The sequence below is a fragment of the Lolium perenne genome, chromosome 7 (genome assembly GCF_019359855.2).
Source record: "Lolium perenne isolate Kyuss_39 chromosome 7, Kyuss_2.0, whole genome shotgun sequence".
Lineage (NCBI taxonomy): Eukaryota > Viridiplantae > Streptophyta > Magnoliopsida > Poales > Poaceae > Lolium > Lolium perenne.
The window spans coordinates 167,226,615-167,250,036 of NC_067250.2; the positions used below are offsets into that span (position 1 = coordinate 167,226,615).

The 23,422-nt window shown below is 43.7% G+C and overlaps 2 long non-coding RNA genes across 2 annotated transcripts; both read left to right on the forward strand.

Moving 5' to 3' along the window:
* The first annotated feature begins 8,114 nt into the window (after positions 1-8,114).
* LOC139829965 (uncharacterized) lies at positions 8,115-10,970 on the forward strand. The gene is made up of 4 exons (XR_007851789.2): positions 8,115-8,354; positions 8,441-8,663; positions 9,572-9,631; positions 10,761-10,970. It is a non-coding gene; the product is annotated as an uncharacterized lncRNA (long non-coding RNA).
* A 1,807-nt stretch (positions 10,971-12,777) lies between these two features.
* Positions 12,778-15,672, forward strand: LOC127301004 (uncharacterized). The gene is made up of 3 exons (XR_007851790.2): positions 12,778-13,085; positions 13,172-13,394; positions 14,302-15,672. It is a non-coding gene; the product is annotated as an uncharacterized lncRNA (long non-coding RNA).
* The last annotated feature ends 7,750 nt before the right edge of the window (positions 15,673-23,422 follow it).

The following is a 23,422-nucleotide window of genomic DNA, read 5'->3' on the forward strand; positions in this document are numbered from 1 at the left end:
TAGGCAGTATAGGTTTATTCGTTATCTGGTGTTGCTCGTACTGAAGCCTTGTTGATGGCGAGTAACACTACTTATCGTAGATGTTTTGGGGCTTGCATCGTTGTTCTTCTGATATGCTTGCTTAGCTATGCTGCCCCTCGATATCTAGCTGCCCTTACACCTATCTTAGGTGTAAGGGCGGCATCTTGCTTCGTCTTTATTTAGTAGATTTGATCTGTTATAGTTGCTCCTTGTTCTTCAAGGATTAGTTTAATATCCGTATGGTTAGGCCTTGCAAACGGGTTGAATGATCCGGTAGTGCGTTAGGTATGGTTTGCCGATCCTAGAAGGGATGTTCCGGGAATCGACTCCGTGTTGGTTTTTAGGCCTCTTTTAGGGTTAGTTTTCCATCATCTTTCGTATCTGCTAGGCTCAACTATGCGTAGGTTGTTCCGGTTATACGGTGAAAACCCTAAACTGTCGTAGATCGATTTAGCTTTATCTTAATGAAGCAGGATACCCATGTTATTGCAAGATCTAATTTGAACCATGGGTCAATCGGCTCTTTGAGCCAATGAGCAGGGTAACCTGAGAGCCGATCGAGGCTCATTTAATGTTTACGTGTCTACCATGCAGGAAACTAATCGAAGCGATCAAACACCTTCCTGACCAGGTATAGGTCAGGTGGCACGCCCTTGCGACCGTCAGGACGTGTGCCAGAGCATTGCGGGCCGTCGCCCAAGGGACTAGGGCCCACCAGCAGTCCTGGGAGCCTCCTGGCTCTTCGTGTTGCTCGTCGCTGCTCGCCGGTGGGTTTTGGCAGGCAACACTTTCTGGCACGCTCGGTGGGACAATCTGCAGCAACCACGTCAACATCTGCAGCTGAGATGTCGGACGAACCAGTCAAGTACGAAGATCTGCCTGAAGAGCACAAGAAGAAGTATGATGAGCTTAAGGCTCTCTTCGAAGCCGATCTCATCGGCTCTTTCGAAAAAACCCGTTCACATGGCATTAGGTTCAAAGGATTCACACCCGAAGGCGTGCTCGATGGAGTAGATCTGTCTCTTCCTTCGGAGGAACGCACCAGAGCCCTGCGCCAGGAAACCAATTATATGGTGGCTCATTCTCTACATCGTCATTCTGAGAGCCTGGTGAACGCTTTCGAGCGTGTTGCGCTTCGCGTGGTTCAGGAAATCATGAAGCATCAGTATTCTCCGTCAGGACCTACCCTAGGGACTCACCAGGGAGAAATACCGTTCCACACCAGACCGCAACTGCCATTCATGCTTGCAGCTCCAGAGCCACAGGGTTCACCGGCATACATCGTCTACAAGGTTGGAGGTGATCCTGGCGATTACCAATTCCTGTATGAGCCGCCCAAAGAGATCCCACATGGATACGTGTGCATATACGTGCCGGACTGCAATAACTGGGCGCGCACGAACCAGATTACAACAGGAGGGATTGCTGGAGCAGGAGGGAGTTCTGGAGCAGACGCCGATAAACAAGCGTGGCTAGCTAAGTATGCCACCGGAACGAGTCATGAAAGCTCAACCCCTGCAGCTCATACCGTGGATCAAATCAGTACAATCTTGAGAGACCAGTTCGGTATCCTGCCAAAGAGGAGAACAATCGGCTATTCCAAGCCGTATCCCAACGAATATGACCTGATCCCGCTGCCGCCCAAGTATCGGCTCACTGAGTTCACAAAGTTCAGTGGATCAGAAGGGTCTAGCTCAATTGAGCACGTGGGCCGATACTTGGCACAATTGAGCATGATTTCAGTATCAGACCCGCTACGAGTAAGGTTTTTCGTGCAGTCTCTCACAGGACCAGCTTTTGGGTGGTACACCTCGTTGCCACCAGATTCAATCCGGACATGGAAGCAACTGGAAGAGCAGTTTCATATACAATATCACTCAGAAGCTACCGAAGCTGGCATTGCCGATCTGACGCAGGTGCGGCAAAGGCGGGGAGAGACGGTGTCTGATTACATTCAGCGTTTCAAGACTGTCAAGAACCGATGTTATTCGGTTCGTTTAACCGAGAAAGAAGCAGTCGATCTGGCAGTGGTGGGTCTCGCAGCACCGATCAAAGATCTGGCTTTCCAAGTGGACTACAATTCATTGGCCCACATGGTCCAGAAACTGACATTGTATGAGCAGCGCCACCCGGAATTGTACCAAGACAAGTTCAAGCGCCCGATAGGCCTGGTCGAGGCAGAAGAAGTTGAAGACTCTGTAGAAGATCAGGAAGTCGCCGTGGCTAAATGGGCTCGGGGGGCAGTACCCGTGTCCTGCAAATGGGTGAAACAACCAGGGCCTGCAAAAGGGTTTGACTTTGATATAAGCAAAACTGAGCAGATTTTTGATTTGCTGCTGAAGTTACCCGAAGGCCATAAAATCCCTACGGTGCAAGAGTTGAACGGGAGACCATACTGCAAATGGCATCACACGTTCACCCACGTCACCAACGACTGCAAAGAGTTGCGTCGACAGATTCAAATGGCGATAGAACAAGGCCGATTGATCTTCGGTCAGTTTGCCATGAAAGTGGACATGCAACCGTTTCCTGGCGTCAACATGGTGGAGCTCAATCATTCCACGAGGCGTCAGCCGGGTTTCTCTTTCGATATCAACATGGCAGGGCCTGTAGACCGCCATGGCAAAGATAAAGAGGAGAGCAGTCACTCCCGTGGCAAGGATAAGAAGGAGGCCGATCCACGCGACCGGCCCCGATATGATGATAAACGGTACGTCACCGAGGAACAAGTGAGAAGCGTGCGGTACCAACGACCACTCTCCGCGCATCTCCTTAACAAATATGAGCATCAGTACGACCGACGCCAGCGGTACAACGTAGATGACGACAGATATCGTCGGTCTGATGCAGACAATAGAAAACATCGTCGATATGATAGAGACGACGAAGGATATGAACGCCGCGCTAAAGGGAGGTCAAGAGAGTAGGAAGACATGGACAGGCACTGGGATTGTCTTTTCTTTAAGCACTACTGGGACTCAGGAATGAGCCGATTGCCTACAATCGACAACTGCCCAGAATGTAGATAGCAGAGGAAGGGCACAAGTGAGTTTTCAGTGTTCAAGCGTCTAGGGCCTCTCCCACCTCAGAATAAACGAGCTGAGTCATCTCAAGATGAAGACTTCGAGGAGTCAGAAGAGGAAGAAGAAGATAGGTACCACCGGCCAAGGTGGTGCCCTGATGGACTCAGTCATTCCCAGAAGCGTAGGGTTCAGCGGCTACGTAACTTGGAGGAAGCCGAAACGCAGTACCTGTACACGTTGAGGAAAGCACGGCCCGATCTGGCCTTGAAAATTCAGCAAACATTGGAGACGGAGACGCGCCCGCAAAAGAAAGAATGGCGCCCCAAGCAGACAAAAGCCGATGCAAAGGCATCGGCTGATACAAACATGGTGTTCATACTGCCATCGGAGTTTTATGCTCCAAGAACTGAAGAAGTGCCAGTAGCACAGTTTGACTGCGGCCCATGGCCGGTTATCTTTGAAAAACCACGAGAGAGGAGCTACAGGCACTTGAAGGCCCTGTACCTAAGAGGTTATATCAATGGGCAGCCTGTCAACAAGATGTTGGTTGACACGGGAGCGGCAGTCAATATAATGCCATACTCCATGCTACGGCGTTTGGGACGCTCTAACGAAGATCTGATCAAGACCAACGTCACACTAAGCGATTTCAACGGCCAAGCATCAGAAGCGCAAGGCGTTCTGAACGTGGATCTAACCGTAGGCCGGAAAACCATCCCTACGTCGTTCTTCATCGTCGACAACAAAAGCACCTACGCTGTCCTGCTAGGGAGGGATTGGATTCACGCCAACTGCTGCATTCCATCCACGATGCACCAATGCCTGATACAGTGGGATGGAGATGAAGTGGAGGTCGTTCATGCAGATGACTCGATCGAGATCTCATTAGCTGGCATGAATATTTGGGATGCAGACGACCAAGAGCCGATCTCTGGAATCAGTTTGGACGGTTGTGAGCGCATCGAAGCTTCAAAAAACGGGGTGAGGCTAGTCTTATCCACCGGCCTGACAGAGTAGCAAGACCAAAGTCAGTAGACGTACGTGGCAAGGCCGATCCCTGCGATCGGCCCCAAAAAATAAAAAGCAATGATCTCACCACAAGCACGTCACGTAGTCATAGTAAGATGACTGGAGAGCCGATATCTTCAATTACTTGAAAGATTCGGCTCGGGGGGCACTTAAACAGATAAGGTACGAGGCTACGAAGTAGGTGCCCAGTGGCTGTCAATGGCCAGCATCTCAAGAAATACTTCCCAAATATGTGGGATGATGGACATCGAAATATGGGGGCCGATGCATAAATCAATCAGCCATAAAAAATAAATTTTTTTAAGTACAGCCGATGCACAGACATCGACTTTAGAATAAAAAGCCGATGCGCAGCCATCGACTCAAGAGGTACAAACTGTTACAAGCAGAGGTACAAGCTCAATTGAGCAGTTATCAGGTTACATAGAGAGGCTCTACTGAAGGAATGCCTCAAGGGCATGGAGGGCGTTAGCACGAACACGATCCACCTCGGTGATCTCGGCCTCATCATCTTCGTCCTGGCCTGTCACCAGCTGCTTGTTCAGGGCACGTATTTCGGCCAGATCAGTCTTCAGTTCAGCTTTGAGGCCTTCTGCTTCCTCGTGGGAGTGGGCAATAAGAGCTTCCTTATCTTGGATGAGCTGTTTGGTGGCCCGGACCCTCTCTTCAAGGTCCTCCAACTCCTTTCGCAAGGTCTCAAGTTCAGCAGTGCTGACGGAGGTGTCAATTTTGGCGTCCAAAGCTGCCTTTTTCTCATTAAGCCGCTGACATTTGTCTGCGATATCGGCTTTCAACGGAAGTTGGGCGTGGCGTAGGCCAATTCTCTGACGAGCCAATTTCACCCTTGACCTATAGGCAGACAAAGTCACAACCGGCCAGAGTTTCACCTGCAACGTCACCGGGAGATGTGGTTGGATGTCCTCAAGGATGCTCTTCACTTCTTCTGAGTCTTCAACTAATGTCTCAATTGAGGAGGAGAGCAGGGCCTTGAGATGCTGGAGTTGACCGTGTGTAGTGCTGGGTCCTGACTCTTCACTTGCTTTAGACAGAGCTGGTTCGATGGATTCAGGGTCGAACGTTAGCAAGCTTGAGAGGTCATAACCCTGACAAACAGCAAGAACAACGTCAGAATACAGCGAAAGAGGAATGTAGAGCTAAGGAAAGGGAGTGTACCTCTCCTAAGACCAGAGGAACAACCGATGAAGAGGTGATCGGCTCTTGTGTTTCTGCTGTGGGCTTGGCCAAGTTGGCAACCTTATCGGCTACACTTTTAGAAGGTGCTAGGTCCAGGGTGGCGGATGGCATCAGTACTTCCTCGACTTCCCCACTAGAGGTGTCATCAGTCTGCAAAGGAAGTGGTTAGCCGATGAGAACAGCAATAGGTTAGCATGAAATATGAACCAAGGAGAGTATGGAGGGTAATTACATTCGAAATCTCCTAGTTTAATGAAGAGGTTTGCGGTTCCTTGCGAGCTCTCTTGATGCATCGGCTCTTTGTGCGTAATCCGCCCTGTCCCGCTGCGACTGGAGCTTGGGAAGCAGCAGGTTCAGGAGCTGACCTTTTCTTGGAAGCCGACGGTGGCAAGTCTGGCTGACTCTGCGTGGTGGTTTTCCCAGAGTTGCCCGAGCTCGAGTCCCTTCGACTGGACTGTGTCTCCTCGCTGGAGTTTTCTTCAGTAGAGGTCTGTAAAAGAAATACAAGCATGATGCAGAAGCCTAGAAGGATAAATGAAACCAGCCAAGGCATGGATCAGCTTACGTGCAAACTTTCTTGGGCTGGGGTTGGGTTTTGGCGCTTCAAGGTCTTCCTGGCAGCTACTTTCCTCACTGCTGTTCTCGCCTTAGCTGAGGCTCGGGGGGCAGCTGGCCTAGAAGATACTCTGCTCTTGGAAGCCGATTTTGGTGAAATCGGCTGGCTCTGCATCACGACCTTTTTCAAAGGTGGTGAGTTTTTGCAGAAGAGGACCACCGGAGCTGGTGGGAGGAATTTGAAAGGGGAGCCATCATCATATACAGGTGCTGGACCGTCTTGTTGCTACAAGAATACAGAGCAGGATTATAAAAGGAAAGGAATCATTGTAAGCCACTTCAAGATAATTTGTGAGTAGTGGTACCTGTTCTGCAGGGATATCATATTCAACATCAAGTTTTTTCAGCAATGGTCCTAGAGCTCTCCTGAAGGCATGAGTCTTCCACATTGACCACCAGGTCTCAAAACCATCGGTTGATGAGGTGAAAGAGAGGTTGTGAGGGATTGGGATGGCTAGAGCATCAAAGAAAGAGTAACACCTCTGACTAGTGAGGATATCGGGCAAGTCAGCTCTACTCTCTGTTAAGTGATGGAGGAAGAAATGGGGAGACACCTGCCCAAGACCAAACTGCCGGGCCGCTACGACCGGCTGATAGGACTCATAACCAGGTTTGATGATCCTGTTTGAGGTGCTCATGCCCACTGGAAGAAAGCAGGGACGGATCATGGTAGAATACAATTGCCGGGTGCTGGTGTCATCGGCAAAGCTGTCTAGCCTGAAGGAGACCGGATTCTCAAAATGCTCAGATTCCGTGTAAGGGAAGAAGAGAGGATTGTCCAGGCCTTGGAAGAAAATGCTTACCATTTTGATGCTTCCTGGGGAATCAGTTTACTGCCTGGAAGGCTGTACAAAGCTTGACCGTAGCTAGTGCATCGGATTTGCTTCCCGTTGGCATCTGGAAAGGTGCGAGTGGCCAGAAGTGGGAAGTTTGGGATGTGGTTCTGGAAGTATAGCTGAGCCCATAACTGAATAAACCACCAGGGACCTCCTGTTTTGACTGTCTTTTGGGAAAACAGTTTGACAGACATTAGTTGGAGGTATCGATAGACCTCTCCAAGGAACAGTTTGCCAATACCGAGCTGGGTGCCTCTGGCAAGTTCATAGGCCAAGGAAAGGTAATTCTTGGTTGGAGCAAGTGAAGGGCCACAGAATATGAAGTGTTCCAACCAGAAATTCAGGAAAGCCGTGTGTTCCTTCTCTGTTACAGGGCCTTTGTTTTTCATGTGGCGTCGAAGATAAGCACCCCAGTTTGTGCACTCTGTCTTAGAAGAGAGTGTGAAAGGGACCTTTGGCAGCATAAAAGCAGAGGGGCTCGGGGATGCAATGTCTAGACCAGTGATCATGGCCACTTCTAGTAGAGTTGGTGTCATGGAGCTGTAACATCCCAAAATTTTCCTAATTTTGGAATGTTAAAATTTAAAAAATTAAGTTGATTGAATTGTTTGACTTTGATTGAAATTACGAATGAAAAGAAATTTTGATTTATGATGAGTTGTTTGAATTTTCCCAACGTTGCGTTATTATTCTTTTGTTTATATGAGTGGATTAACATGACTATCCAAGTTGTTAAAGTTGAGTGACATATAAAATCTTCATCCAACCATACTTGAATTATTAATGAGAGGGAATAAAATGACTTTCCCAATTATGGTGGATTATTATTCTAATTTTCCGATTGATTTTTACGTCTTTTATATTTGAATTCGTGGAACCTTCTAAATGTCTCTACCGCCTATTTTAAGAGAGAAGATAATATGACTTTCATTTTCATTTGGATGTTAAAAGTGTTACTTTATGTTGTATAATTGAACAAAATACTTTTGTGTTTTAACGGATCTTGTTTTAATTGTTTGATTGATTGATCGATGTATTTAATTAAACCCTAAAATATATTTTTGAAAATATTGCCTAAACAACTTTAATGGCCAAAAGGCTTGAAAAGATTTTTGCAAATTATGTTTTAGACTGGAACAATGTTCATTAGGTCTAACAAAACTATTTTAAATTTTACAACTTTTTCTATAGTTAATTTGTAATTAAACAAATCTAAAGCTTAGCAAAAGGAAGAAAAAAAAAGGAACGACCAAACAGTCTCGAGCCAACCCAGCACACGCCCTTCCGCGCACGCACGCACATGGCCGCTGTGCCAGACCGGCCCTGGCCAGCGCAGCTAGCAGCATCCCGTTGCAGCCCACCTTTCCTCTATGTTTTTTTGTTCCTGTAACCCCACCTGTCATCATGTTCCTCTCGCCAGAGTTTGACATGAACACGAGTTCATCCCGTACATGCAAGAATCCAGAAAAATCGCCCCGTTTCGGTCGATTTCTTTGCCCCTACTCCACGTCTATCTCCCCTATATATGCCCACGCATCGACCCTGTTCGTTTTCTTTCGAAAATCCCAGCCCAATCGTTCCACGAGCTCAGAACCGATCTCGCGGGATTACGGCTGTGGCTAAGCTCGAACTCGAGGTTCCAGGACCTTCTCGAGCCTCCTCTCCTCTCCAAGCTTTATATTACTTGCCCTCCCTTTTTCCTGACTTTTTCCCTCGTCATAGGAGCACCAGGAACGCGAAGAGACGCCGCTGGAGCTCGCCGGAGACGAAGAAGTTTAGCCAGGAACCACCGCTGTTCCGGACAAGGAGGGTCGCTGAAGACGACGTGTACGGGATCGTCTCTTCGATCTGCACCTCGCCGTCACCTTCCTAGAGCCGGAAGCCGCTCAGCAACGTCGCCATCCACGCCCAATCACCGCGTCCGTCTCGTCGTCGACCATCACTGGTAACGCCACGGCCCCAGCATCGTAGAAAATACAATGTACATCACTGATCACTGAACCGGTACAGCCTATCATGCGTGGCCACATTGCTTTATTTTTTTTTTCCCTCAGGCATGTACTGATCATCGATCAGCTTGGTAGATTGGTAGCTCATGTCAGATTTCAAAAATTCATAACTACAAATCTGTATCTTAGTTTTGAATAATTTTTCTTGCGTTGATCTGGTAATTAAAAGTCTATCTATTGGTATTAGTTTTTCTAATTATAGAATTTTCAAATCTGTAAGTTTAAATTTTGAATTTGAATTTAGTTTTAGTATCTTCAAATCCGTGAGTCTCCTATGAATTAAATTCCTGGCATCAGTAGTTTTCTTTTTAAAAATTGTTTTGGTTGAATCACATCGCGCAACCATCGAAGTCGCAGCCGCGTGAAGATCAATGAAGCGTTCGGAGACAGGTGTATCATGAGTCATCAGATCTAGATCCTATGGAGCACGTTCGTCGCGACGAGTTTTAAATCGCGAAAACAACAAATCTTTGAAAAATCATAAATAAATAACCGTAACTCCGTTTTGATCGATTCTTTTTGCGTTAGTTTTATAATTTTAATATCTACAGCATGACGTTGTAATTTCGAATTTATGAAAAATTAATCTGCATGGTTGAATTTTGGAAGTTTTAACCTTAATTTGAACATATTTAGAGTTATATAAATCTTATTAAATTAATTTCTTTTGCAAATTGATCCTTATGACCATAACTAATATTTGGAACACATAACTACTGTAACACGAAATAAATATGTAATTTAATATTATTTTGCATTTTTCTTTGTTTTACATGATTATGGGTCTTATTTGGATTTCTATTTGCAATGCTTATTTATTGCGTGTAATTTTTCTATGCGTTAGATTTATTCGAAGTGCGAGAGAAAGTTCACGAGGAAGAAATCATCATCAAATTTTACTAAGGCAAGTTACACCTTTGTTCAAATTTTTGTCCCAAGTTTTCTATGCATGTCTTTTTCCTTCAAATGAATAGTATGCATGTGTAGGATGTTTTGGTAGATTTCTTGGTAAATATTTTACAAGTTCGCGTGCTATTTTGTAGATTGCCATGAGTAGAAATATTACTTAGAAATATTTCCACTTGATATGATGGCCATAGGAATCCCTAAAATTTTCTATGTGCTATGCTTATGCTACGTAAATATCAAAAGGGGTTCGAAACAAGAAAATTTTCTAAGTACTTGAGCTCTGTTTATGAGCGCAACTTTTCTCCCAAAAGTCTCCTTCAAAATAAAACTAAGTTTTCTTCTGGGCGGAATGGTTTTGTCGGGACAACGAGTGGAGATTGGTGGAGGACTGCCGCCCAGGATCAAAGAAGTCTGCCATGTTCCAGATGTCAGAAGCTTCCAGTGCAACCACAATACAATATGGGCTCTGTCTTGGCTAAGTACTTAGTGGGAAACCTCGCCTGGGTACCGCCATTGGGTGGAATTTTGGGCACGGGCGGATCCGGAAGGTAGAGGGGCTGCTAAGGAAAAGCTTCGTCGTGACCTCGTCCTGGCCTTAATGAAGATAAAGAGTTTTGGCAAAAAGGCTTGGTTGTGAATTATGGGTAAAGAGCGCAACCTCTCGAGAGTGTTAACCTGATCGATCAGCCGTGTCCACGGTAACAGGACAATTTGAGCATCTGAAGGATGGAGCCTCTGAATGATTTCCTCTCTCTTTTCAAAAGAATTTTCAAAACCCTATGGCGTGTGTAATATCGTTCATAGGTGGGTTTTGGGGCCTTGGTGTGTAATATCCAAGTGCTCGGGGACTTGGTGTGTCATATCCAAGTGTTAGGTTGATTTGGACACTGGTGTGTAATATCCATGTGCTCCACTCGGCCAATATTACTTTATCAAAATTTTGCAAAATAGGGTAAAAGATTTTCTCTCTTTACTAAGTAAAAAATTGGCTTTACGCAAATAAAACTCAAGCCTCCTTTTGTCTGCCTTGCATGTAGATTTAGTCAATTTTCCCCTTCTTGGTGTAATTTGCCATACATTCAAAGTATTGACCACTCTCGTGGCTGCAACTTTTCATGTTGCAGGTTATTCGACGACTTGTGAGAATGCGTAGGTCGCGAGTCTACACTCAACCAGCCTGTGGCATTGATGGGACTTCCAAGATGTTATTTCGTTTTCCGTTGTATTGAGCTAGCCTTTGGCTATGCAAGTTGTAATTATTTGTACTCTGGATTATTCAAATCGTGTAATAAAGACTTGTGTTTTACATGATAATTCATCGACTGTGAGTGCTAGCTAATGATCCAGGGACTAGCATGTTTAATCACAGGGACTTTGGATCCTACCCGATCCAAGGTCATTACAGATGGTATCAGAGCACATGTTGACTGTAGGACGTGACCTTAGCCATGAAAAACCTTAGGACTAATAATTTTTAAGTAATTTATGAAATACTCTAGTACTACTCATCTTCTATCTTGAGAGTATGAACATTTTCTAATCTCTTCTCTTTTCAAAAGTAATAGTTGATCCATACCCACTTCAACAGACTTCTCAAGATGATATCTTACACCAAGTCAGATCTACAATGTTCCCGCCAATGATGCTTCAACGATAGTCTACTGAATACTCCGAAGAATTTGAAGTACTATGAAGATTCAGAAGACTTAAAGACTACAAAGACACTTCTCAAGACTATGAAGATTTCAAGTTCCCTATTAGGAACCAAACCTAGATAGACTCCGCTACAAAGTTAGGAGCGATAAAATGTGAGTTGTCATTTTTTTTATTTTGTTGACAACAACAACAAAAGTTTCAAAATAAAGTTGTTTGTATGGGGTATCAAGGTATCTTTCCTCTTCCTCCTAGAGTCTATTCTCCTCTATCTTAAACCCCGAAGCAATGGATTCACGATGTGGATATGACTTGGAGACCAGAAGAACATCGAAAACATGAAGTACTACGAAACAACGGACATGATCTTCTATCTTAATTAAAACTCGGAGAAGAGCACTCGACATTCTGTTTTAAGAAGCAAGACCTTGAGTCCAACAAGAAGCAATCTTCACATTGAGGGGGTACCAAGACAACATCACCTCTTCATCCATATGTGACAAGACAACGACATTAAGACATCCTGAAGATAGGATCTTTGAAGAAGTCAAAAGATAGAGCTACCAACATAAGACGAGGCTTTAGAGTGAATCCATAGGAAGATTTTTTTTAAGGGTGGTAGCACCCTAGTCTCTTCCCAAACCCTTTTTTTCTAGCCTTCTCGAATCTCGAGGACGAGATTCCTTTTAAGGGTGGTAATCTGTAACATCCCAAAATTTTCCTAATTTTGGAATGTTAAAATTTAAAAAATTAAGTTGATTGAATTGTTTGACTTTGATTGAAATTACGAATGAAAAGAAATTTTGATTTATGATGAGTTGTTTGAATTTTCCCAACGTTGCGTTATTATTCTTTTGTTTATATGAGTGGATTAACATGACTATCCAAGTTGTTAAAGTTGAGTGACATATAAAATCTTCATCCAACCATACTTGAATTATTAATGAGAGGGAATAAAATGACTTTTCCAATTATGGTGGATTATTATTCTAATTTCCCGATTGATTTTTATGTCTTTTATATTTGAATTCGTGGAACCTTCTAAATGTCTCTACCGCCTATTTTAAGAGAGAAGATAATATGACTTTCATTTTCATTTGGATGTTAAAAGTGTTACTTTATGTTGTATAATTGAACAAAATACTTTTGTGTTTTAACGGATCTTGTTTTAATTGTTTGATTGATTGATCGATGTATTTAATTAAACCCTAAAATATATTTTTGAAAATATTGCCTAAACAACTTTAATGGCCAAAAGGCTTGAAAAGATTTTTGCAAATTATGTTTTAGACTGGAACAATGTTCATTAGGTCTAACAAAACTATTTTAAATTTTACAACTTTTTCTATAGTTAATTTGTAATTAAACAAATCTAAAGCTTAGCAAAAGGAAGAAAAAAAAAGGAACGACCAAACAGGCTCGAGCCAACCCAGCACACGCCCTTCCGCGCACGCACGCACATGGCCGCTGTGCCAGACCGGCCCTGGCCAGCGCAGCTAGCAGCATCCCGTTGCAGCCCACCTTTCCTCTATGTTTTTTTGCTCTTGTAACCCCACCTGTCATCATGTTCCTCTCGCCAGAGTTTGACATGAACACGAGTTCATCCCGTACATGCAAGAATCCAGAAAAATCGCCCCGTTTCGGTCGATTTCTTTGCCCCTACTCCACGTCTATCTCCCCTATATATGCCCACGCATCGACCCTGTTCGTTTTCTTTCGAAAATCCCAGCCCAATCGTTCCACGAGCTCAGAACCGATCTCGCGGGATTACGGCTGTGGCTAAGCTCGAACTCGAGGTTCCAGGACCTTCTCGAGCCTCCTCTCCTCTCCAAGCTTTATATTACTTGCCCTCCCTTTTTCCTGACTTTTTCCCTCGCCATAGGAGCACCAGGAACGCGAAGAGACGCCGCTGGAGCTCGCCGGAGACGAAGAAGTTTAGCCAGGAACCACCGCTGTTCCGGACAAGGAGGGTCGCTGAAGACGACGTGTACGGGATCGTCTCTTCGATCTGCACCTCGCCGTCACCTTCCTAGAGCCGGAAGCCGCTCAGCAACGTCGCCATCCACGCCCAATCACCGCGTCCGTCTCGTCGTCGACCATCACTGGTAACGCCACGGCCCCAGCATCGTAGAAAATACAATGTACATCACTGATCACTGAACCGGTACAGCCTATCATGCGTGGCCACATTGCTTTATTTTTTTTTCCCTCAGGCATGTACTGATCATCGATCAGCTTGGTAGATTGGTAGCTCATGTCAGATTTCAAAAATTCATAACTACAAATCTGTATCTTAGTTTTGAATAATTTTTCTTGCGTTGATCTGGTAATTAAAAGTCTATCTATTGGTATTAGTTTTTCTAATTATAGAATTTTCAAATCTGTAAGTTTAAATTTTGAATTTGAATTTAGTTTTAGTATCTTCAAATCCGTGAGTCTCCTATGAATTAAATTCCTGGCATCAGTAGTTTTCTTTTTAAAAATTGTTTTGGTTGAATCACATCGCGCAACCATCGAAGTCGCAGCCGCGTGAAGATCAATGAAGCGTTCGGAGACAGGTGTATCATGAGTCATCAGATCTAGATCCTATGGAGCACGTTCGTCGCGACGAGTTTTAAATCGCGAAAACAACAAATCTTTGAAAAATCATAAATAAATAACCGTAACTCCGTTTTGATCGATTCTTTTTGCGTTAGTTTTATAATTTTAATATCTACAGCATGACGTTGTAATTTCGAATTTATGAAAAATTAATCTGCATGGTTGAATTTTGGAAGTTTTAACCTTAATTTGAACATATTTAGAGTTATATAAATCTTATTAAATTAATTTCTTTTGCAAATTGATCCTTATGACCATAACTAATATTTGGAACACATAACTACTGTAACACGAAATAAATATGTAATTTAATATTATTTTGCATTTTTCTTTGTTTTACATGATTATGGGTCTTATTTGGATTTCTATTTGCAATGCTTATTTATTGCGTGTAATTTTTCTATGCGTTAGATTTATTCGAAGTGCGAGAGAAAGTTCACGAGGAAGAAATCATCATCAAATTTTACTAAGGCAAGTTACACCTTTGTTCAAATTTTTGTCCCAAGTTTTCTATGCATGTCTTTTTCCTTCAAATGAATAGTATGCATGTGTAGGATGTTTTGGTAGATTTCTTGGTAAATATTTTACAAGTTCGCGTGCTATTTTGTAGATTGCCATGAGTAGAAATATTACTTAGAAATATTTCCACTTGATATGATGGCCATAGGAATCCCTAAAATTTTCTATGTGCTATGCTTATGCTACGTAAATATCAAAAGGGGTTCGAAACAAGAAAATTTTCTAAGTACTTGAGCTCTGTTTATGAGCGTAACTTTTCTCCCAAAAGTCTCCTTCAAAATAAAACTAAGTTTTCTTCTGGGCGGAATGGTTTTGTCGGGACAACGAGTGGAGATTGGTGGAGGACTGCCGCCCAGGATCAAAGAAGTCTGCCATGTTCCAGATGTCAGAAGCTTCCAGTGCAACCACAATACAATATGGGCTCTGTCTTGGCTAAGTACTTAGTGGGAAACCTCGCCTGGGTACCGCCATTGGGAGGAATTTTGGGCACGGGCGGATCCGGAAGGTAGAGGGGCTGCTAAGGAAAGCTTCGTCGTGACCTCGTCCTGGCCTTAATGAAGATGAAGAGTTTTGGCAAAAAGGCTTGGTTGTGAATTGTGTGTAAAGCGCGCAACCTCTCGAGAGTGTTAACCTGATCGATCAGCCGTGTCCACGGTAACAGGACAATTTGAGCATCTGAAGGATGGAGCCTCTGAATGATTTCCTCTCTCTTTTCAAAAGAATTTTCAAAACCCTATGGCGTGTGTAATATCGTTCATAGGTGGGTTTTGGGGCCTTGGTGTGTAATATCCAAGTGCTCGGGGACTTGGTGTGTCATATCCAAGTGTTAGGTTGATTTGGACACTGGTGTGTAATATCCATGTGCTCCACTCGGCCAATATTACTTTATCAAAATTTTGCAAAGTAGGGTAAAAGATTTTCTCTCTTTACTAAGTAAAAATTGGCTTTACGCAAATAAAACTCAAGCCTCCTTTTGTCTGCCTTGCATGTAGATTTAGTCAATTTTCCCCTTCTTGGTGTAATTTGCCATACATTCAAAGTATTGACCACTCTCGTGGCTGCAACTTTTCATGTTGCAGGTTATTCGACGACTTGTGAGAATGCGTAGGTCGTGAGTCTACACTCAACCAGCCTGTTGCATTGATGGGACTTCCAAGATGTTATTTCGTTTTCCGTTGTATTGAGCTAGCCTTTGGCTATGCAAGTTGTAATTATTTGTACTCTGGATTATTCAAATCGTGTAATAAAGACTTGTGTTTTACATGATAATTCATCGACTGTGAGTGCTAGCTAATGATCCAGGGACTAGCATGTTTAATCACAGGGACTTTGGATCCTACCAGATCCGGGGTCGTTACAGGAGCCATGGCCAAACATGAAGCAATTCAAAGCATCAGACCAAAAGTAGCCGATGGTTTTCAGAAGGTTTTCATGTTTCTCAAGGGGAGACAGTGATAAAGCTAGAGCATCGGCTATTCCTGTGGTTTCCCGGGTGGCTTGGTGAGTTTTGGATATTCTATTGTACCATGAAACCCAATCTTCGGGAGGATTAGGCCAGGCTCGTAACCAGTCGGTCCAGGAAGTTAGATCTAAATTCTGGTTCACGAAGGGAATTCTACTGGCCTCACATGAAATCAAATGGGCAGGACTCTCGGTAGAACGAGGGCCAAGACAGAGAGAATTTGGAAGAGAGGGATGCGGCAGTAGAATGTCTGATACCTAAAAATTAACGACGGAACGAGACATTAATTCAGATGTTTGCTGTTACTTCTAATACTATGCTCGGATAGCGAGGAGCGGTTGAGGATTACCTTCAGGCCAGAGACCGCAGTGTTGGCGTTGGATGATTCCGCCATTGGATTCGCTATGGAGTTGAGTCTGCGCGATCGAGATCTGGGAGTCGCGTGGCTGTAAGTTGGGTCTGTTCGAGCGGCGATTTGGGGATCTGAGTTTGCTCTTTCAGATAAGGGTTGTAGGTTACCGTTCGAATAGGCAACTGATTTGGCCTTACTCGCGTTTTGTGGTGAAGGCCGATGCGTTGCCATCGGCTCTTTGCGCGTTGACTTGCTTTGACAATCGGCAAAATTAACATGAAAGCAAAATCGACATAGAAACATTTTCTTCATTAATAAAGAGGATTTTTACAGAGAAGAGCTGATTGCTCAGGAGAGGAAGAACAAAAGAAGAGCTGATTGCTACTACTAGTCCTATGCTAGTAGTCCTAGTCTAAGGGCCGTCGCTGCCCTCGTCGTCGCCGTCGTGGCTGCCGTCGGCGCTGCTACCGGCGAGCTCCTCGTCGCTGCTGCCGTAGCCCTCGGCAGGGGCCTCTTCCTCGTCATCGTCGTCGTCGTCGGTGGCGGCGTCCGACCCGGCGCGGAAGCGCTTCGCCGGCGGCTCGTCGGAGGAGGTGTCACTCTCCTCTTCCTCCTCCTCGTCGGAGGAGGTGAAGTCGTCCCAGGAGAAGGAGTCATCCTCGCTCTCCGCCTCCAGCTCCCCATCGACGAGGAACTGGAAGTCGTCTTCTCCGTCGGTCAAGGACTTGTCATCCTCGGACCAGACGGAGGAATCGTGATCCTCCTTGTTCCACGTCGTTGGGGCGAGGATATCGTACGCCGCTAGCGAGCCCCACTCCGGCGTCGGGTCACGAGAGGAAGAGGATAGGGAGGAAAGACCCGATGTCCCAGAGGAGGAGGAGGAGGAATCCATGGTGCGAAGGAGGGTTTTCCGATGGCTAATGCGGAGCGGGGGGATGAGGAAGCGAACTGCTCGGCGCGGTTAAATAAAGGGGATATAGTGGAGATTTAATGCTACGGCGGTTTCCGAGGACATGGTGCCAAAACTGTCAAATCGTGCAGAGAAGTTGAGAAGGCAAGGCATCATGATGAAGGATACTGTGACGGTTCTGCTCTGCCACGACGTGACCCTACGAAGAAAAAATAGAGTGGTTTTGAAATTATCATTACCAAAACCAGGGGGGCATGTGTTATCGCCAGGTTTTAACCGGATCAAGAGATGGGCCGTGATTGAGATGGGCTTAGAGGACTTGCATATAAAGTGTCTCTGAAGCGGCTTTGTACGAGAGTTTGGGCTAGATTGCCCGTGTATCTGTATATTATGGTAGATTAGAATTAAGAGATAGAGTTTAGCTCGTACACGGTTAGGTTTATTCCCGAATTAGAAAGTCCACGGACTATAAATATGTACCTAGGGTTATTGAGAAAGGAGGACGATCACGTTCACAACAAACACAATCTAGGCGCATCGCCACCCCTTGTTTCGAGGGTTTCTTCCGGGTAAGCATCATGCTGCCTAGATCGCATCTTGCGATCTAGGCAGTATAGGTTTATTCGTTATCTGGTGTTGCTCGTACTGAAGCCTTGTTGATGGCGAGTAACACTACTTATCGTAGATGTTTTGGGGCTTGCATCGTTGTTCTTCTGATATGCTTGCTTAGCTATGCTGCCCCTCGATATCTAGCTGCCCTTACACCTATCTTAGGTGTAAGGGCGGCATCTTGCTTCATCTTTATTTAGTAGATTTGATCTGTTATAGTTGCTCCTTGTTCTTCAAGGATTAGTTTAATATCCGTATGGTTAGGCCTTGCAAACGGGTTGAACGATCCGGTAGTGCGTTAGGTATGGTTTGCCGATCCTAGAAGGGATGTTCCGGGAATCGACTCCGTGTTGGTTTTTAGGCCTCTTTTAGGGTTAGTTTTCCATCATCTTTCGTATCTGCTAGGCTCAACTATGCGTAGGATGTTCCGGTTATACGGTGAAAACCCTAAACTGTCGTAGATCGATTTAGCTTTATATTAATGAAGCAGGATACCCATGTTATTGCAAGATCTAATTTGAACCATGGGTCAATCGGCTCTTTGAGCCGATGAGCAGGGTAACCTGAGAGCCGATCGAGGCTCATTTAATGTTTACGTGTCTACCATGCAGGAAACTAATTGAAGCGATCAAACACCTTCCTGACCAGGTATAGGTCAGGTGGCACGCCCTTGCGACCGTCAGGACGTGTGCCAGAGCATTGCGGGCCGTCGCCCAAGGGACTAGGGCCCACCAGCAGTCCTGGGAGCCTCCCGGCTCTTCGTGTTGCTCGTCGCTGCTCGCCGGTGGGTTTTGGCAGGCAACAATTGGTGACAGTGTGTATGCTATGTTAGTACTCGGTCTAAATTGCAACGGTCTATTATGCACTCTAGAGGTTACTTTAATATGAACTCCGGATGTTGTGGAGCTTGTTTACTCCGGCTTGAGGTGTGCTTTTGTAGCCCTACACAATGAATGGTGTTTGTTATCCAACAAGAGAGTGTGAGAAAGTAGCATTTATTTATTCAGTTATGTGATCATTGTTGAGAGTGTCCACTAGTGAAAGTATGATCCCTAGGCCTTGTTTCTAAGCATTGAAACACCGTTTCCAACAAGTTCTGCTACATGTTCGCTTGCTCCCATTTTTATTTCAGATTGCAATTGCTACTTACAATCATCCATATTACTTGTATTTCACTATCTCTTCGCCGAACTAGTGCACCTATACATCTGACAAGTGTATTAGGTGTGTTGGGGACACAAGAGACTTCTTGTATCTTAATTGCAGGGTTGCTTGAGAGGAATATCTTTGACCTCTACCTCCCTGAGTTCGATAAACCTTGGGTGATCCACTTAAGGGAAACTTGCTGCTGTTCTACAAACCTCTGCTCTTGGAGGCCCAACACTGTCTACAAGAATAGAAGCACACGTAGACATCAAGCTATTTTCTGGGGCCGTTGCCGGGGAGGTAAGGTAAAAGGTATTCACATCCTCCGACTACTAAGCTATCTCCTAGCACTGTTGCCGGTGTGTGAGTGCTCGAAGCTATCTCCTTTAGATTCTGCAATTTTATCTTTTTGTCTCTTGTTTTTATTTTTCACTAGTTAGGTATAATGGAAAACAACAAAAGAATTAGAGATCTTTATGAATTTTATATTGAATTAGGACATGATGTGTTTGAAGAGAGAATTAAAAAACCCATGGAACTTTGTTTGCAAAATAGTTGTAGCAATGTTATTAGCATGAACTCTTTGAACACTATTATTGCTAATGCCATGGAAGAATTTAAGCTTGGGGAGGTCGGTTTTGATGAAAATGATATTTTTAGTTCCCCAAGTTTTGAGGAGAAAATTTACTTTGATGATACTTTACCTCCCATTTATGATGATTACAATGATGAATATGATATTTTCAGTCCACCTACTATTGAGGAGAAAATTAATTATGATTACAATATGCCTCCTATATATGATGATTATGGTGATGAGAATAATGATAGCTATTTTATTGAATTTGCTCCCACTACAATTAATAGTAAGAACTATGCTTATGTGGAGAGTAATAATTTTATGCATGTAGCTCATGATAAGAATGTTTCATGTGATAGTTATATAGTTGAGTTTGTTCATGATGCTACTGAAAGTTATTATGAGAGAGGGAAACATGGTTATATGCATTTTAATAATATTAAGTTTCCCCTCTTTATGTTGAGAATTTTGAAGTTACTCGTGTTTTATCTTCCTAAGCTTGTCACTTTGTTCTTCATGAATTTATTTGTGTACAAGATTCCTATGCATAGGAAGTGGTTTAGGCTTAAAAGTGTTTCTTATTTTCTTTTGATGCTCTTTTTTTGCTTCAACTCTTATTTCTTGCGCGAGCATCATTAAAATTACTGAGCCCATCTTAATGGCTATAAAGAAATCACTTCTTGGGAGATTACCCATGTTTTTATTTTGCTACTATTTTGTTGTGTCTTGGAAGTTGTTACTACTGTAGCAACCTCTCCTTATCTTTATTTTATCGCATTGTTGTGCCAAGTAAAGTCTCTAATAGTAAACTTGATACTAGATTTGGATTGCTGCGCAGAAACAGATTTCTACCTGTCACGAATTTGAGTAGATCTCTCTGTAGAAGAATCAAAAAAATCTACCAATTTTCATGCGTGATCCTCGGATATGTACGCAACTTTCATTAGTTTTGAGCTTTTTCATCTGAGCCTGTTAACTGCCTCTAAAAAATTCGTCTTTACGAACTGTTCTGTTTTGACAGATTCTGCCTTTTATTTCGCATTGCCTCTTTTACTGTGTTGAGTGGATTTCTTTGTTCCATTAACTTTCAGTAACCTTGGGTAATGTCCAGAAGTGTTGGTAATGATTGTGTCCTTGCTGAACATGTGAATTTTTGATTATGCACTAACCCTCTAATGAAGTTTATGAGAAGTTTGGTGTGACGGAAGTTTTCAAGGGTCAAGAGAGAAGGGTGATATAATGTGATCAAGAAGAGTGAAGAGCCTAAGCTTGGGGATGCCCCCGTGGTTCATCCCTTCATATTTCAAGAAGACTCAAGCGTCTAAGCTTGGGGATGCCCAAGGCATCCCCTTCTTCATCAACAACTTATCAGGTCATCTCCAGTGAAACTATATTTTTATCCCGTCACATCTTATGTACTTTACTTGGAGCGTCTGTGTGCTTTTATTTTCGTTTTGTTATTTTCATTCTCTGAATAAAATCGGATCCTAAACATCCTTGTGTGGGAGAGAGACACGCTCCGCTTTTTCATATGAACACTAGTGTTCTTCGCTTTTACTTTTAATGTTCAATGGCGAAAGTTGATCGCTTCACTTATTGCTATTTGGTTGGAAACAGAAAATGCTTCATGTGGTAGTTGGTATATTGTCTTGAATAATTTGATACTTGGCAATTGTTTTGAGCTCTCAAGTAGATCATGTTTAAGCTCTTGCATCATGTAGTTTAAATCTATTAGTGGAGAACTACCGTAGAGCTTGTTGAAATTTGGATTGCATGATTGGTCTCTCTAAGTTCTAGATATTTTCTGGTAAAAGTGTTTGAACAACAAGGAAGACAGTGTAGAGTCTTATAATGCTTGCAATATGTTCTTATGTAAGTTTTGCTGTACCGGTTCATACTTGTGTTTGCTTCAAACAACCTTGCTAGCCAAAGCCTTGTACTGAGAGGAAATGCTTCTCGTGCATCCAAAAACCTTGAGCCAAAACCCATGCCATTTGTGTCCACCATAACTACCTACTATGTGGTATTTTTCTGCCATTCCAAAGTAAATTGCTTGCGTGCTACCTTTAAAAATTCATTCCTTTTCTTTGCAATACATAGCTCATGGGAATGTAGCCTAAAAAACTATTGTGGTAATGAATATGTTGATATGTGATGCGTGCAGTTAACGCACGTCCGTTGGGAACCCCAAGAGGAAGGTGTGATGCGTATAGAGCAAGTTTTCCCTCAGTAAGAAACCAAGGTTATCGAACCAGTAGGAGTCAAGGAGCACGTGAAGGTTGTTGGTGAAGGAGTGTAGTGCGGCGCAACACCAGGGATTCCGGCGCCAACGTGAAACCTGCACAACACAATCAAAGTACTTTGCCCCAACGTAACAGTGAGGTTGTCAATCTCACCGGCTTGCTGTAAAACAAAGGATTAACCGTATAGTGTGGAAGATGATGTTTGTTTGCGAAGAACAGTAAAGAACAAGTATTGCAGTAGATTGTATTTCAGATGTAAAAGAATGGACTGGGGTCCACAGTTCACTAGTGGTGTCTCTCCGATAAGATAACTAGCATGTTGGGTGAACAAATTACAGTTGGGCAATTGACAAATAGAGATGCACATACGTATATCATGATAATTACTATGAGATTTAATCAGGGCATTACGACAAAGTACATAGACCGCTATCCAGCATGCATCTATGCCTAAATAGTCCACCTTCGGGTTAGCATCCGCACCCCCTCCAGTATTAAGTTGCAAACAACAGACAATTGCATTAAGTATGGTGCGTAATGTAATCAACACAAATATCCTTAGACAAAAGCATCGATGTTTTATCCCTAGTGGCAACAGCACATCCACAACCTTAGAACTTTCTGTCACTGTCCCAGGTTCAATGGAGGCATGAACCCACTATCGAGCATAAATACTCCCTCTTGGAGTTACAAGTATCAACTTGGCCAGAGCCTCTACTAGCAACGGAGAGCATGCAAGAACATAAACAACACATATATGATAGATTGATAATCAACTTGACATAGTATTCAATATTCATCGGATCCCAACAAACACAACATGTAGCATTACAAATAGACGATCTTGATCATGATAGCCAGCTCACAAGATCTAACATGATAGCACAATGAGGAGAAGACAACCATCTAGCTACTGCTATGGACCCATAGTCCAAGGATGAACTACTCACACATCAATCCGGAGGCGATCATGGCGATGAAGAGTCCTCCGGGAGATGATTCCCCTCTCCGGCAGGGTGCGGGAGGCGATCTCTTGAATCCCCTGATGTCTACGGGTGCTTCTATTCTTGTAGACAGTGTTGGGCCTCCAAGAGCAGAGGTTTGTAGAACAGCAGCAAGTTTCCCTTAAGTGGATCACCCAAGGTTTATTTAACTCAGGGAGGAAGAGGTCAAAGATATCCCTCTCATGCAACCCTGCAACCACAAAGCAAGAAGTCTCTTGTGTCCCCAACACACCTAATAGGTGCACTAGTTCGGCGAAGAGATAGTGAAATACAAGTGGTATGAATGAATATGAGCAGTAGTAACGGCGACAGAAAAGTGCTTGCTGGTGTGCAGTTGATGGTAGTAATATTGCAGGAAGTAAAGATGCAGTAAAACAGTAAACAAGCAGCGATAGCAGTATTTAGGAACAAGGCCTAGGGATCATACTTTCACTAGTGGACACTCTCAACATTGATCACATAATAGAATAAATAGATAGATACTAGACTCTACACCCTCTTGTTGGATGATAAACACCACTAACTGTGTAGGATTACACGAACCCTCAATGCCGGAGTTAACAAGCTCCACAATATTCAATGTTCATATTTAAATAACCTTAGAGTGCATGACAGATCAACATAACCAAACCAAGTACTAACATAGCATGCACACTGTCACCTTCACACTACGAAAGGAGGAATAGATCACATCAATACTATCATAG